The sequence below is a fragment of the Stegodyphus dumicola genome, chromosome 3 (assembly GCF_044657685.1).
Source record: "Stegodyphus dumicola isolate Sdum_Otavi_A_Nest chromosome 3, ASM4465768v1".
Lineage (NCBI taxonomy): Eukaryota > Metazoa > Arthropoda > Arachnida > Araneae > Eresidae > Stegodyphus > Stegodyphus dumicola.
Window position 1 is genome coordinate 19,256,000 of NC_140770.1, and position 17,839 is coordinate 19,273,838.

The window sequence follows — 17,839 nt, forward strand, 5'->3', positions numbered from 1 at the left end:
TTTTGGAACAATTTCCAAATCATCAGAAATAATTGCAATAAGATGGGAGAAAAACTTTGACTTCCCTGATTTAAAAGCTTTTATATCAGTTTCGGAACAGCTTCAACATTGAAAGAATGTTTGAAATTAATAACAATAAACATAAATAACAGATAAGGATACAAAAGCTGTGACGCAATAAAGTGATAAGCCCCAAAAAAAAAAAAAAAAAAAAAAAGAAAAGAAAATAAAAGAACAGCATTATAAATAAAATAAGAAATAAAAATTTATAAAAAATAATCGGAACTACGAGGACTCAGTGTCTTTTATCTTGCTTTACCGTTTATCAGAAATTCGAACTGCAATTTTGAAAACTCAAAAGCAACCAGTTGATTCCAGCACTTTATTTATCTGCTCAGGTACAAACTCCGCTTTCGACATTGTTTCGAAAAATTAAACTCAAAATATTTCGGAGCAAATTTTAAGTAATTAGTCCAAAGAGGCTTTGTCACTGAAGGACTATTGTTTGCGTTTTGCAATTTTGTGTTGAATCACTGTAAATGTTCTTTCACTTTTCAAACTGTTTCCACCCAATGTCAGAGTCCTGCATTATATTTGAAGAAATCAAATAATGATAAATGTACATAAATGTATGTATATTTCTCGCACTGGGATAAAACAACGGTACATAGAGCCATCGAATTTTGAATGAAGTAATCCTCCTACGAATATGGGCATGTGGAAGACAAAATTTGAAATTTTGAATTTGTTTTTTTATCGATTTCATATTTTGTAAAACTTTAACGAATTTTTGATGAACAAACTCAAGGATTTCAAAGCGAGCAATGGCAACACTCTACGAAAAAAAAAAAAAAAAAATCTTTTTCTCTCCAGCGCGCGTAACTGTGTATCGGAAATTCTAAAGATATGCTCATTTTATAATTATTTTGCGACATTGCTATTGAACTTAATTTTATGGTTTAAGTGCAAAGAACATGATATTTAATAAATAAAGGTAACATACAAAACGTTAAAAAAAGGCCCCTTCGGACCTAATTTAAAATCTGAAACCGTTCAGATTTTTTGCTTTATTTTATTTTTATGTTATAAATATCTTTAGAGGTTCAAATTTTTCACGCTACCACGCCATTTATCTTCCACATGGCCTAAAAAATATACCTTTGCTGTATTTGATTTTAATTTGCCTTCCATGTGGCTTGGAAAATAACATTTTCCCAGAGTACTTTTTTATTCGACATGACGTACATTCTAAATTATAACTTCTTAACTAAGCAATTTAAAAGCAGTAAACACATTTTTTAGTAATTTAGTCTTTATTTTGTTTATGCCAAAACTCAAAAGCATTATTCAAGTTTTTTGAATCATTACTTTATGTTACATTTTAGTCCATTTATCATTCATGTGACTTGCCAAGATGTTTGCAATCATATATACCCATATGTAATGTGCTGCCACTCAATAAAGCAAATCTTTAAATTTTGTTATAATTAATCTAAAACTGCTTAAGAAAACTGTTAAAAAGCAACCAATGCACTTTTTAATAATTAAATTATTTATTTATTTGAACAATACATTTAATTGGTGTAATTTAATGTGCATTTAATTTAAGACATATTCAACTGATAACGTTCATGAAAATTTGTAACATTACTGCGACTAATAATGATATTTCTGATACCATATATTACGTTCTCCGAAATAAAAGTGCATCTAATCGGTAAAATTTAAGACAGAGTTGATTTATAAACTATTCGTTTAACAATTATTAATATTTGCAACATTATTTTAATTAATGAAATATGTTTTTAATGCCACACAGAATCTTTTGATTTTGTGTACCTTTGTTACAATTAACAATTTAATTTAACATTTTGTCTTAGTAAGTTAAAATATGCCTAAAATGTTCCTTAAAAGGCGTGCATTTTGAAAGATACTGACGTTATTTGTAATAAATAAATAAATAAAAAGACAGAAAGAAAGAAAAAAGAAAGAAAATTTGTTTGCCGGATTTTCATATTCAGAACCACTTCCCGAACGGAAATAATAACGAACAGGATTCTCAGTCTTTAAGGAAGCAGTCTTATTTATTCCTTTGGAAATAATGCGGCTGAAGAACATATAGGTTGTAATCTACCGATTAACAATATAATGCTTTGTTAATATGTTAATGTGTTTGTGTTAATAAATTGCGTAAAGAAAAGAGTAATGAAAACAAAAATCTGACAGGTTTTAGATTTTAATGGTCCCCCAAAAAGGTTCCTTAAGGTTTTTTGCACTCTCGCTGAGCTCGCTGTCTACCAGTCTGCTGTTACCCTCCTTCCTGCTAACATTTTTTCCCCTTTTTAGCTTTAATGTTAGGCATCATTTTCTTTACACTTACGTCATATACAATTCAAAAGTAAAACAGTCGAAAATTTGAAAAGCAGCATACATTTAGAATTCCCAGTGCAGCGCTAAGTGTTGGCATACGCTTTTCTTTTTTTCTTTTTTTTAACAGACTTTTCACTGTTCGTTCTATTAATATTCAGTTTCCTTACTAAGATGGCTTTACAAAACTCTTTTTTTGTTTTGTTTTTTTACTCCAAAACGGCAATTTGCCCAAAAAGACTAATTTCGTTTTGGCATTTTGCGTCGATTCCCTACAAACGTGGTTTCACTTTTCAGATTGTTGCCACTAAATAAATCAGCCCTGTATTATATTTAAAGGAATCAAATAATGAAGAATCTGCATAAATGTATGTATGTTTCTCGATTTTTGATAAAACAGCGGTACCTGGAGCCATCACAATTTGAATAATGTAATCTTCCATAGAATATGGGCATGTGGAAGCCCTAATTTGAATTTGAAATTGGTTTTTAGTCCAAAGGGATTTGAATCCCGAAGGACTATTAGTTTCGTTTTGGCATTTTGCGTCGGACTCATAAATGTCGGTTCACTTTTCAAACTGTTGCCACAAAATGTTAGAGTCCTGCATTATATTTGAAGAAATTAAATAATGAAAAATCTGCATAAATGTATGTATATTTCTCGTATTGTGATAAAACAACGGTACATAGAGTCATCGAATTTTGAATAACGTAATCCTCCAACGAATATGAGCATGTGGAAGACCAAATTTGAAATTTGAAATTTGTTTTATGATCGATTTCCTATTTTTTTAAACTTTGACGAATTTTTGATTAACAAACTCAAGGATTTCAAAGCGAGCAATGGCAACGTTGTGCAGAAAAAACATTTTTATCTCCAGCGCGTGAGTCTCTGTATCGGAAATTCTAAAGATATGCTCGTTTTAAAACTATTTTGCGATATTGCTGTTGCACTGGATCTTATGGTTTAAGTGCGAGGAACATGATATTTAATAAAGAAAGGTAACACACAAAATGTTAAAAAACGCCCCTTTGGACGTAATTTAAAATCTGAAACATTTCAGATTTTTTTTTTTTTTTTTTTTTTTTTTTTTTTTTTTTTTTTATTATCGATTTCATATTTTGAAACACTTCAACGAATTTTTGATTAACAAACTAAACGATTTCAAAGCTAACAATGACAACATTGTACGGGAAAAAAAAAAAAAAAAAAAAAAAAAAACTTTTTATCCTCAGCGCGCGAGATTCTGCATCGGGAAATTCTCATTTTAAAATTATTTTTCGATATTGCTGTTGAACTGAATGCTATGGTTTGAGCACGTAGAACAAGATATTTAATAAATAAAGGGAACACACAAAACGTTAAAAAAACGCCTCTTTGGATGTAATTTAAAATCTGAAACCTTTGAGTTTTTTTTTAAATTTTATTATTAATGTTTTGTGCGTTTGCTTTATTTATTAAATCTCCCGTTCTTGGCGCTTACGTCACGCAAAATTCGATTAGATAGCAAAATCACAAAATATTTGAAAAGAATTTCCGACAGACAGTCTTGCGCGCTGGAGATAAAAATGTGTTATTTCTACGTAACATATGTAATAGTCATTCGCAATACCAACAGGCACTATACATTTGTTCCACTGTCTAATTCATGTATGTTATATCGTCAATTTATATATTTCAATTAGAAAAAGATATATCCAGATATATTTCAATTAAAAGCTGTATAAGTCCGTTTACGCATGTACTCACGCAACGGGCAATATCGCGAAACATTTGCAATATTTTCGTTACATAAACGAGTTTAATAGAACGTCACATAGAATACATTGAAATGAGTTGTATATTTGCACAGTAAGTCTGCTTAATGTCATCACATTTATTCACGGCCATTGTGATAATATTCAACGACGAGGGAAAAATATTCCTTAAAATCGCAATGGAATTTGAATGATTTAATATAAATATAACTAAAAACATATTAATAGACTCTTTCACGGAATTTTATTTAGAGAAATGCAAAAGCGTGTTTATGAACTGTTCATAATGTTTTTAATATAAACGTTCATTTATGAACCCTTCATAATGCTACTGGAAGTAATTTGACCGATACTCTATCCCTTATCTTAATACTCAGAGCGCATCGCTCTTTGGGGAAGAACTTGCTAACCTAAAATTTAAATTGAGCAACGAAGCTATCTTAGTTTCTCGTAGATGTTTTCAGGCGAAAAAAAATATACAGACTTTTCTTGCTCTTTAAGTGCCTTTGTGTGTCTTACTTACTTGTGTCTGATTCTCTCAATCGAAGAAATATTAAAAATCTACGTTAAGCTTTTTTTAATTGCCTAATTTTAAATGGTTGACTAAAATCAAAACCAAGATTGGCAGCTTAATCCCTTGGCGACATTTCTCTCTAACTTAGCAATTTTTTGAAAAAATTTGCTTTAAAATATTTTGATCATATTAAAGCAAATTGTTAATCATAATTAACGAGGAATTTTTTATGTTAATTATGATCAACAATTTGGTTTAATATGATCGTATACAAAAGAGCGGGTTTCGTATACAAAAGAGCTGGTGTATTGTGTGATGTTTAGAACTTTAATAACCTGTACTAAAATACCTTTCGGTATGTGGTACAAGTCCTATGATCGGGATTGGAAGGTAAGTAGATAAATTTCATCGGATTTACATCATAATTCCGTACAGCTGCTACCTAAACTTGACGTCATGTTGATGGTACATAGTGCAACATCATTTCTGAATTTAAAAAGGATTATTCAGTGTTGATGGCAGATGACATCTTTACCATAAGCAGTATAACACCACTTCTGATTGTGGAAAGGATTGTTTAGCATTGATATTGTTTTGATGGTCAGAAGATGCCAACTTTATGCGGTTTGGGTAAACTAAATCTTTTAGTACTTTAATTTTAATAAATGTTTCACTGACTCGAAACTTTTAGTGTTTTATATGAATGAGGTTCTGCGAGCTGTTTCGACGTAATCAACAAAGCATTTATTCACATCATTATTTCTGCAAGACTAAGAAGATTGCAAAATCATTCCATTACAGTTTTCTCCTATTAAGATTTTAATAAGGAATAAGTATACAGAAAAATATCACGCGAAAGTTTCAACTTTATTAATACAGGATCTACAGGTGAAGTTGAAACTTCACCTGTAGATCCTTTATGCAAAGTGTAACAAGATTCACGAGAATGAAACAAGATTCACGAGAATGAAATCTGGAATATTCCAGTATGCTTATCTGAAGAACTTCTTCGTTAGCACCATCACAATAAGAGTTAATTCAATTGATTTTTTTAGTTATATGATGTGAGTGGCATCAGTGAATTCTGATGTCTTCATATGGACCACAAACCGTGGAATAGACTCGACTATCTTACATGAGCGAGGGTTGATAACTGAATAGAAAATTAGTCTGCATGGATAACGTCTGAAAAGTTTAAATCTTAATCGCGGAGTGGTATATAGACCTTAGCAGAATTCATGGAATATTATTCTGGTTCTTGAGCAACCTATCCATTGTTTAAAATGCTTTAAAAAATCTGGATAAAATTTCTGTCTGCCAATACTACGGTTTTAATCAAATTATGAGATATGAGGTTTATAAAAAAATTGAAATCATTTAAAAAGGCTGTGAATTACATTTTAGGTGTGCTGTAGAGAAAATATACGACTTCTCCAAGTTAGGGGAGATAAATGAACGACGCTCATTCCCAGTGGATATAATTCGTTACAGTTGGTTGAAAAGAAATAAGCAACAGAAGATAGAACTGATGTTCTAGACTTAAATTATAGACCTGTCCCTGGAATATTAGAAATAGCTAAAAGAGAATCTGAATCATTTTCAGAATTCTAATGAGTAATGAACTACCAATCTCAAGGTACCGACAATAATGTCAAATTCCATATTCTTAACAAAGATTACAAGTATGAAATTGCTGTAAACGTTCTATTAGAACAATAATTTAATAGATCATTTCTGCACAATATCGAATTTCAAAGCGATGAACTGACGATGTAATGAATTTGCAAAAAGACTTCTCATTTACGTTTGTACTTCGTGCTTATGGTCTCAAGGTCTGCATCAGATGTAGATGTTAATTTTTTTCCCTTTAATTAATGAAAACATACGACAGAAAAGAATGAAAAATTTCATGCAGAATAGGAACAACTCTCTGATAGGTAAGTATGATATTAGTTAATTAATTTCAAAATAAACATTTAAACAGCAATCATTTTATTTAAGCTGATGTTAATTTATTCGAAGTGGATCCGATAAATGCATTCGGTAGATAGCAAATTTGTGCTTTTAAAATCAATTCTAGTATATATCGTTCCTGATTACAGAGAATATTAAAAATATTTAATGTAAAACTAAATTATTACTAAATGAGTATTTAGATATTTTTGCTGCATAAGAGTCATTGTGAGGTATTTCCTTAAAAGGAACAAAATTACGAGATAGCTGAATGTTTTCCTTTTCATATTATCTTCGAATATAGTATAGAGAGGAAGAAAAACACAAACGCATACTACTTTAGGAGGTGGAACATTTTTCATCAGTGATAGTAGTCTTAAGCTTAAACATCGTACGTTGACATTCCTCGTTCGTCGCGCCGCTTTGATAAAAATGGCAGCTTTGACCAGCTTGTAAAAGCGATGTATATTCTTATATTAGGGCCACACTTTATTGTTTAGAAATTATATACAATATCAGTGTAACTGTGGAATTGGAACGTTCAAATTGTCTAATTAGTATTGATAACTGCAGTATTTACAAACATTGTAAAATATATAAATGCGTAGAATAAAAAACTGTATTGCTGTATCTGGAAAGATGGGTGCAGAATTTTTGATGTAGGCAAGAGTACGGTCGTTGAACTTTTTTAAAATACTGATGGTACATTTTTTATTGCGAACAATACGTAACCAAAGAAGAAATGTAAACAAAAAGAAACAAGAAAAAATAAAAACTAGTCTGCAGTACTTTGATAATATAAAATTCCATCCTGGAATGAACGAAGTTTTGTGGTAAGATGTAGAAAAACAGAATGCTATGGAAGACAGTTTCACTAGTCATATTATGTTTATAGGACAGCGTTGACGGAAAAAGTGTTCGCCTGTGAAAAAAAAGCCAAAATTTTATGTAGGTCCTTATTACTAATGATTAATAATAAGCTTAGTGCATTTATGTCATAAAATGTTTTCTGCCACCTTCTTGTTAGTCATGATTAGCATTATCCCGTCTGTACGATCTCAGGTTACCCTTTCTGATCGTCATTTTTAACTACTGGTAATGTAGTTTTGTTCTGCATATCAATATTTACAGAGTGATCTGTTCCTGGATCGTGAACTGAATAAGTTTCTTGTAATTTTGCAAAATATTTAACTGATATTTTATATCTCTTTCAAAGTTTTCAGTGACTGAAACTAACATAATAAGCAAAATCAGAAAAATAAAGTAACAAATAAGTACTATGCTTTTTTCTTTACACGTTCTAGAGTAAATTTTAATGCTGCACGTTATGTCGAAATAGTCTTATCAATATTCAAAGCACGTCTTTCAGTTAATGGTATTATTTACTCACTTCTAACCAAAAAGATGGATTTGTTATTATATTCATCATAGGTGGACTAATACATTATATCACCTCGGCAGAGGATGTCGAAGAAGGTACCCTTTCCATAGCTCCAAGTAAATTCTTTATCCGTTTGTTTAGATTAATTTTTTAATTAATTGGGTATATTAAACGAACTTAACGCCCTTCCACTTTGATGTGCAACCCGTCGTTTGATCTGAAGCTGATGCTGTAATTACAAATTTTTTTTCTGAATTAAGTTACAGAAACAGCCGTAGAAAAGAGTCACTTGTTGAAGCTGTGATATGATATGCTGTTAAAAATAGTTAGAGATCACCTTGCTGTCATCTTATGAGGCATATATACTGGTTATCATAAATTAAGGAAAAATCACAAAAACAGCAATACCTCCTTCAAAAATAAGCCAAACCGTGTAAAATTTCAATATGTTGCCAAGTAAGAGTAACTGAGTAAAACTCCAATATGCAAATTAGTGGCGCTGCACTCGGAATACGTCATCTGCGAAAAGCATAAAAAGTCCATGTTTCAGAGCAAGACCGCCTATTTCACTGTGATAGTGACATCAGAAATCTGAGATAGCCAATTCGTAACAATGACCTCCAGCCATCATTTGTCTGCAGAACTACGATAGAGAGCCATTGGGAGACTAGAGGCAGGACAAAGTCAAACAGAAGTGATCAGATGGCTAAATGTGAGTCCTTCTGTGGTTCATAGACTTTGGAGGCTATTTCAAATCACGGATTCGGCACCTAGGAGGTTCAGCCAAGGACGGCCAACTGCTACGATGAGCGCCGATGACCAATATTTGACATTATGTACACTCAGGAATAGAACCGCTACTCCGACTCTTCTTCGATCCTCCCTTGCTGCAGCCACCGGGAGGTTGGTGTCAGCGTGAACTGTGCGTAGAAGGCTTCGCGAAGGTGGTCTGTATGCGAGGCGAACAACCATCTGCGTGCCGCTTAAGTCACGCCATAGGGGGACCGTTTGCAGTGGACACGACAACATGTCCACTGGACGCCTGAGCAATGGAGGGCTATTCTCTCTACGGATGAGTCCAGGTTTAGTCTATAAAGGGATAATAGGCGTTATTTGATATGGAGAGAACCTGGAACCCGTTATCATCCGTCAAACATCCGTGAAAGAGATGCATACGGAAGATGCAGTGTCTGTGTTTGGGGTGGCATCTCTTTGGGTGGACGCACAGACCTCCATGTTTTTTCAAGGAGAACCGTGAATGCTCATGTTTATAGAGGTGACATCCTTGATGCTTATGTGCACCCATATGCCGGGCAATAGGTGATGCTTTCCTGTTACAGGACGACAATGCAAGACCACGCAGAGCTCGCATCGTATATGATTATCTTCAACAGGAAACAATTATGCGCATGGAGTGGCCAGCTCGATCCCCGGACCTGAATCCTATCGAGCACGTTTGGGATGCTTTAGGGAGACGTCTAGCTGCTCTCAATCCGGACCCTTAGACCCTTTCCGCGCTTGCAACTGCTTTGCAAGAGCGATAGCTCTCGCTTTCTATGGAACTGATAGACCACATAATTGAAAGCATCACACATCGCTGAATGTGCTGTATTGCTTCTAGAGGCGATTATATTCCATATTGAAGGTACTTTTACTATAGCAAACTGACATCTTCGATTTGTTCATTTTATACATGTGCTAATTTCTATACTACCATAATCGCCTGGTAATTTCTTTTTATGTTATTTGATACCTTACTATGTGTTGTATATTGTGTGTAAGTTTCATAAAATTCTACATATAACTTTTTCAGTAATCGTGATTTTTGAGATTTTTCCTTAATTTATGATAACCAGTGTATGTTTCACTGTTTGATTGCTGAAGCATAGTTAGAAATGAATGAAATTTAACTAAGTAATGGGATTTAATAAGAAATTAAAAATTTCATTCGCGCGTACTCTGCTCCATGCAGGAAACCATGACGTCGACACTTTCATTGCACATTTTATGACGCAATTTATTGCTTTGAACAGAGATGTCGCTGCAAGCGGCTTTATCATTTGATTGAGTTACTTTTAGCTTCGTGAGACCTCTTGTGATTTTGCCACCGTGTGAGGAGGTTGTTTTATTTTAAGGTATACCTACGTACCTTTAAATTCCGTTTCATTTTATATTTCTGAAATGTTTGGTGTATTTTGTGCTTAAAAATACTATCTGTTGTGTATTGTTTTGAGACGTAGGATTTGTGTAATCAGCATAAAATATCTAGTAAGTAATATTTCTTCTTTTTGCTACTGAAAGCCATATTTATAAAAAAACTTTTTATAATAAAATTGTGTAAATATTGGATATTATAATGCATTTTTTTGTACATCCCATAAGCTGATTTATCATATTTTTATTCTCATTGAAACTGATCGCTGTAGTGTGAAATACTGTTCTTTCGTATGTACATTTGCTAAATACGTCATTTACAAGATATAGGATTTTTCAAAAAAATTAAATTTAAATATCAATAATGGCAAAAATAGGTTGTGATTTCGAGTGATTTATCAATCCTATATCAAAATCTCTGCACACTTAATTCTGTTCTATACAAATTGAACACAGTAACATGGTTTCTCCTTTAGATACATTGAAGCGTTGGCAGTGCGGTTAAAAATGGTATCTTTGATTAAAATTTGTTCCATGTCATCTCTTTGAAACTATTATTAACTACCTTAAATCTCAGATAAACGATGAGAGTAGAAATTGTCAGTTGTTTGAAGGTTGTTGTCCCCCCCCCAATTCTTTGCATCTTGTCTTTTACTAAAGAGTAATTAGTGTGTGCTTAAGTGGTATTAAAAAATAAAAGATAATCATATATATTCCATAAAATTAATTGTATGACTTGTAATTTCTTAGTTGATTATTTCATGCATATTTGTGTATTAATGTAGTGATTTTCATTTGGTATTATTTAAATTAAATTTTCATTTTGTATTATTTTGTACTTAAATTATTATATCTCATAATTTTGAAAAATATATCTGCTGCTATAAAAAATAATCTGTAATTTGATTACCAGAAAACTTGCATATGTTTTTATAGCAGCAGAAAAAATGAGTGACAAATATTTTAATTATCTAATGATTTAACTTATTTAATACTTGAAATATCATGTGTAAAAAGTATGTAAAGTTAGTTATTGAACAAAACAATGCAGTAGTGTCTAAAAATTGGGAATAAAAAGAATATAATATATTGTACATTTTTTCAAATAAGGTGATATTTATATCATCAGATATCGTGAACGTTATAGATTATAAAAGTTAATGAAAAAAATTTGCTATACTTTGAATGTAATATTTTGTTTAACTATTTCACTTTTCCAATATTTTATGAGATACTAAATGTAATCAAAACACTCATGGCAACCTCTGAAACTGCTGTTCATTCAATCTAATATCTGTGAAAATCAGTAGTTAATGTAACTTTTCCTAAGTGACTGCCATCTCAGAAAATTTTACTTGGCAGGTACTTAGTATGTGAAAAGGGGATCAATTCCATATAGGAATGCAAAAAAATTATCTGTGAATGTTAGCCAAATTCATTTCTGTTATAAATGGATATTGGCAATTTGTGATATTATTTAGTTTTAGTCTTTTGGATCTTATTTGTATAGGGTAAAGCAAAAAATAGCAATAGTTTACTTTTTCTTTTATCCCCTTTTCTTTCTTTCTTTTTTTTTTTTCTAATTGTATATTGCCAAATTTGATTAATCTGCACGCCCACTGAAAAGTCGTCCACCTGTTTCTAACTTTGGGTATCTTTAGATATATTTAAAGGATGTATCCAGTATAATGAATTTTTTATATTCCTTTCCCCCTCCCTTACAAGGCATGCACACTTCGCTCTCTTCATACACACAACCATCAGTTTTCCCTCGGAAAAGACCACCAACGGCCAAGGGGCAAAATCACCGAACACTGGTAGTTTGGTCCAGAATTTGAATCCCGGCGAACATGCTGGGTGCATAAGCAGTTTTCCTGTGTGTAATGTGTATAGTTTGGTCCAGAATTTGAATCCCGGCGAACGTGCTGGGTGCATGGGCAGTTTTCCTGTGTGTAATGTGTATACGAGCCAGTTTGCATTAGAAAATCTTCCACGAAGGCATCCCTCATTTTAAGTAGATAGCCTTAGTTAAATAAACCAAACCATCTGTTTAAAAAATTGGAGAATTGTACAGGTTTGGCAGAGAAATCTTAAAAAGAGGTACTTGATGCCTGTAACTATCTGAGCGGCGCAGGATTTTAGATCGTAATGAAGACCGGTATTTAAACAGCATTATTTAATTGAGTTTGTATAATTACTTATTTTGATTTGTATTTTAATATACTTACATTCATGAAGATGATATTTACGTTATTAAAGAAACTAAGAAAACAAAATATCTTAAATTATAAGCTAATATATGCCAAGTTGCAAAACTTCTTATTGCCAGTTAAAGCCAGTCATAATGCTCAAAAGTGACATAAAGCCACAAGGGCGAAATTTAGCCACATAGGGCATTGCTTCGTTGATACAGAGTCGTGCTTTTCAGTGGGGATGCGGATAGTCAGAAAGTACTCTATTTTTTACTCATGTCATTTATTATACGAGTCGCTGTGTTATATACTGTATATTTCCATACGTAAGGCAAGAATTTTTTGAACTTTTTCAATAGCTAAATGATGATGTTGTCTTATATACAGATACACAAATACCTAAAAAAAAAATCGGGGAAAGTGCAGAATCACCCACTGCTTCGCGCATTTCTCAAAATCGCCAACTTGAAAATAACAAGTCGAAGAATTGCACAAACTCAGTATCCATATACACATCGATCTATTTTCACTTAAAAAAAATCGGAAAATTGCACAAACTTGGCACTGTACACTCCCTTGACTTTGTTCATGTACACATCAATATGCGCCATATGAGTGGGCGATTCTGCATCAGCTTGGAAATAATAAGTCAAAGAGTTGCAGAAACTTGGTATGCACGTACACATTGACCTATTTTTCACTTAAAAAAAATTGGAGAATTGCACAAATTTGGCATTGCGCACTCCTTTTACTTTGTCCATGTCTACGTCAATACGTGCCATATAAGTGGGTGATTCTGCACTTACCCAAAAAATCTAGGTACTTTTTTTTTTAGCTGGATGCAAGTAATAAAGGGCCTAATATAGCAAAATCTCTTAAGTGTATGAAAAATATTAATTTTAAATGAATCTTTGTTTTATGAAAATGAGTTTTTTTGTTTCTGAAATTGTTTATATTATTGGTTTATTACAACTTCACCAAAATGAAAATAAGACTAGCACACAGGATTGTATACACTACAATAAATAAATGATATACAGTACAACAAATGAATTCAAAATATGTCCTAACTTCAGATAGGATTACCAGAGTTAAAACCATCATCATAGACATCTGGTGTTTTACTTTAGAATTCATTAGAAAATATTTCACCCATTTTACCTTTTTGACATTTCTTCCCTCATAGTGACATTGTTTAATGCTACAGAATTTTTAATTTCAGCTTATATACATGTTTTGAATTTTGGGTAAATTTTGAAGAAAAAATGCTGTCTCGCCTTATATTTGTAAATATATGGTACTTCAGCTGTATCTTTCACCCTCAATTATCAAGTTATGTATTATTTGATCTTCATAGAGTAAATTTCCACAGAAGTGTTAACACTATCCAGATGTTTCTATCTGGATTATGGGTAAAAGTATATTTTAGGGTACCCCTTGGCAAAACTTGGTGATTTTGGGCGGTACATGGATACGAAGTTTGTGCAATTCTTTGACTTATTAATTTGGCTTGCATAAAGGTACCATAATTTCATGTAGGTAATTACCCCAAGGTATATGGGCTAATCTTTGGAATATGGTAATAGGTAGTTTGGCGACATTTTGGTAAGGCGATAAAGATTACTAGCTAGGTCTTTAGCAGTGTACATGGATAAAGTCAAGAGTGTGCGCAATGCCATTTTTGTGCAATTCTGAGATGTTTTTTTAAGTGAAAATAGGTCGATGTGTACATGGATGATACCGTGTATGTGCAATTCTTAAAGATTCTGTAAGCAGGGAGCGATTCTGTACTTTGTCCCAATTTCACACCTAATCTTCGTCATGATTAAGCACTTTTGTTCCACAAAAGTTCTAGCATAAGCGTAATAGTTTGTGCAATTCTTTGACTTATTAATTTGGCTTGCATAAAGGTACCATAATTTCATGTAGGTAATTACCCCAAGGTATATGGACTAATCTTTGGAATATGGTAACAGGAAGTTTGGCGACATTTTGGTAAGGCGATAAAGGTATTAACTAGCTAGGTCTTTAGCAGTGTACATGGATAAAGTCAAGAGTGTGCGCAATGCCATTTTTGTGCAATTCTGAGATGTTTTTTTAAGTGAAAATAGGTCGACGTGTACATGGATGATACCGTGTATGTGCAATTCTTAAAGACTCTGTAAGCAGGGAGCGATTCTGCACTTTGTCCCAATTTCACACCTAATCTTCATCATGATTAAGCACTTTTGTTCCACAAAAGTTCTAGCATAAGCGTAATTCGACTAGCAGATTGTTGGAAAAAAATGTTGAGTAAAAAAAAAAAAATGTCTTTACTTACATATAAATAAATAAAAAATCAACAAACATCTTACCTTGAACTTGGCAAAAAATTAACTCTGCTGATTTCCAATAGACTATATTTTTACGGATTAGGTAAGCTTTACCATATCATGAAAAAAAAAAAAAAAAAAAATGCATAAATTATATAATCAAACAGCATTTTATAATTAAAATAAACAACATTTATTTATACAAATCCTTCAAAATCAGACTCCTTAACATCGGAATTAAACTTAACAAATCACCATCAAGGTCACCCGTCACTATCATCATTTCCATTTCCTTTTTCCATGATTTCTGATTTAATGAAATCTGATACGATATCCACTGAGACTGATTGTCATGCTTTATCGATCCACAGGGCAACCTCCTCATATGGAGTTTTTCTCATCCATTCGGAATTCGTGAAGGAATGAAGTCCACTTTGCAGTTGACAGCACTGTCCTCCCACAGCTTTCATAGTTTGTGCTTGAAATCTCTATTGATGGTTGAGATCTAGTGGCTGTAAAATTTTTGTAAGACCACTTGGTATTACTGAGATATCTGTGTTAAGTTACTCCCCCCCTACACATTCACATCAGATTTTACAGTATCAAATAAATGTGATCACATTGAATTCAAAATGATGAGTGCCCAAGGTTGGAAAAAAGCACCCTTCCTTTTTTTGATGAATTGCTCTCAGCCAAAACAACATTACTTCTTACTTTTTTTGGCACAAATAATGACCCCTTTAGACAAGTTTCCTGTCAAAACTATTTTTCTTTTAAAAATATCAAAGGGGGTTAACTTTTCTTCATTGGCAGCACAACCGAAAACACAAGAAGTAGTTTCATCCGAGGTTGTTAATGCAGAAATAATTTTTTTTCACCTGTTGAATGAACACTTCTGCTTGCAGGTCAATCAAAAGTAAAAGACATTTCATCAATATTAATTCTTTGCCTTCTATTCAAATTTTGTTCTGTAATTTTTGTAAAAAAGCTATCTTTTTATCAAGCTAGTCTACGAGAAGCTTCTGTCCAACTTGTTTTTCTCCTGATGAATAATTTCTTTTGTTTCGTAAATCTGAAACGCCAATTAGATCCACCATCAGCATTTTTAATGCCCATTTTTTTAGCAGTTACTTAAAGGTGAATTCTAACTGTTGACATTTATAATCCCTTTTCCTTCTGCTCTGTTGTTCATTTTTCTAAATTGTCTTCCAAAGTAGGCCAGGCGATGATGCTAATTCAACAAGATGTTTTATTCTTAAGTATTTTTTCTAATTCTTCTTTTTCATATTTCCACTACCAAATGCATCTCTTGTCAACTTGAAATTCTCTAGCTGCAGTGTGATATCCCATTTCTATTGATTTCTTCACTGCCACAAAAGCTTAAAAGCAGCTGTATAACTTTTCTGTTAGATAGGAGCCCAATGAATAATTATAATAATAATTTTTAAAATTCAGTTTTTAAAATTCAGCAATCACAAACGATAAATTAAGCACTGCAACAAATAAGCATTAAGAAAGCCGTGAAGTAATGAGACATGTAAGAACTTGGTGAAGTAAAAGTTTCTGCGGATGTTTCTGTGAAAAAAAGTTGGCCATCAGAAAATGGAGACAAAACCCCAGAGTTTCACAGAAAGTACATGTCTTCGAATTTCTTTACACCACCTACCGTACTTAGTCAAGTTTCATGGAAGTTCGAATATGCTGCTCTGCCTTAGGGCAACCTGAGCACTTGTATCAGGCTAAAATGTCGCAGTAAATTCGGTATTAACTGTTTCATTTATGCATAACTTACAATGCAAACTAGAAGTTTTAAAAATAGAGGGAAAATAAAATTCCTTCAGATACGTCATCCTGGTAGATATGCCACAGACCTAAATTTTCCACTTTTAAACATATGTAAGTTGTGGCTTATCTACCGGAAATCCGCCTTCAATGCAGTCTGTGCAGACTTAAACACCTCCTTCAGTGCTGTCAACTGTTCTTGTATCATATTATCCTTATCAGATATATCGTATTTCAGCAGTTTTCTGAGCCATGCTGGGACATTCAAATTTTGAAGGTTGTGGAAGCATTATTAGAAACTTTGCATGCACTACACATTTTCCTTTTCTAACATAATGCAGTGATAGCTTATAAATGTCAGAATGCCTGTTACTACTGTTAACAACCACACGTTAGAACTGTGAATTTTCAAGTGTTGTGTATGTGTGTGTGTTTTTTTAAATACTTTAGGTGTTTTAGGAAAATTAAAGAAAAAAGTCGAGCAACAAAGAAAATTGTTAGGATCACTGTGGAGGTGAAAAAGAGTTCAAAGATGAATTTATGGAAAGTGTACGAATGCATATATATCCAAGAATTGGCTAATGCGTACCATATGATGATGTCTACGATTGTGAAATTTAAATACATTAATTAGATCAGGTAACATTGTGAAACAGGGTGAAATGGATTACCAAACAAATAGCAGAGGTATCGAAGCATGTTGAAAAATTGCTTTTTATCTGATAAACAGAAAAATATCATTGTGCAGTTGTTCATTTATGTACAGTGCATATTTTACCAATGTATTTGTATTTTAGTATTAAACAGTATCATAATAATAACAATAGGATTTTTGTACATAAAAGGAAATATTATTTTCTCTTTATTTTTTGTTAGAAAATTCGTTTGATATATGTCCAGAGTTCTAAAATGATTAATGACATACAGTGGGAATCTGACAAAGTGGGCAAAATTTAATGGGGTGGTAGAACACAGCTATAGGAGCAATATTTGTCATAAAATATATAGTCAGAACGCAGGCTGCGAGAAGTTAAAAGTTAGTTTTCCACTATCACATTTAAAGAATTAACATGAGAATGAGAATAGATACTAAACATTTTATCAACAGGAATGTAATTGATGTACATGCTCAAAAGATCTTCCACCAGCTGTAACGCAGGTTTCACACCTGCAGGATAGGGACTGACACACAATTTTGAAAACACCAGAACATTTCCTGAGTATTGCCGGCAACAACGGCGATCCTGGCAACTAGATCCATATTGGTTTCAACAGGGCAATCATAGATTAGGCTTTTCGTATGGTCCCACAGGAAAAAGTCCAAATACGAGAGATCTGGTGATTTTGGTGGCCAAGCTATGGTACCACCTCAATCAATCCATCGCCCTGGAAATGTCATTGTTCATATAACCAGCCAATCCTCTCT

The 17,839-nt window shown here is 32.7% G+C and overlaps 1 protein-coding gene across 2 annotated transcripts in view; it reads left to right on the forward strand.

The window, feature by feature from the left end:
• The first annotated feature begins 10,061 nt into the window (after nt 1-10,061).
• Cpr (Cytochrome P450 reductase) overlaps nt 10,062-17,839 on the forward strand; it is a 44,467-nt gene continuing 36,689 nt past the window's right edge. Inside the window, exon 1 of one of the 2 annotated variants that reach the window (XM_035363493.2) lies at nt 10,062-10,241. The gene's annotated coding sequence lies outside the window, so the exon portion shown is untranslated. The remainder of the gene's footprint in view (nt 10,242-17,839) is intronic. The other variant, XM_085812618.1, reaches the window with a different exon arrangement.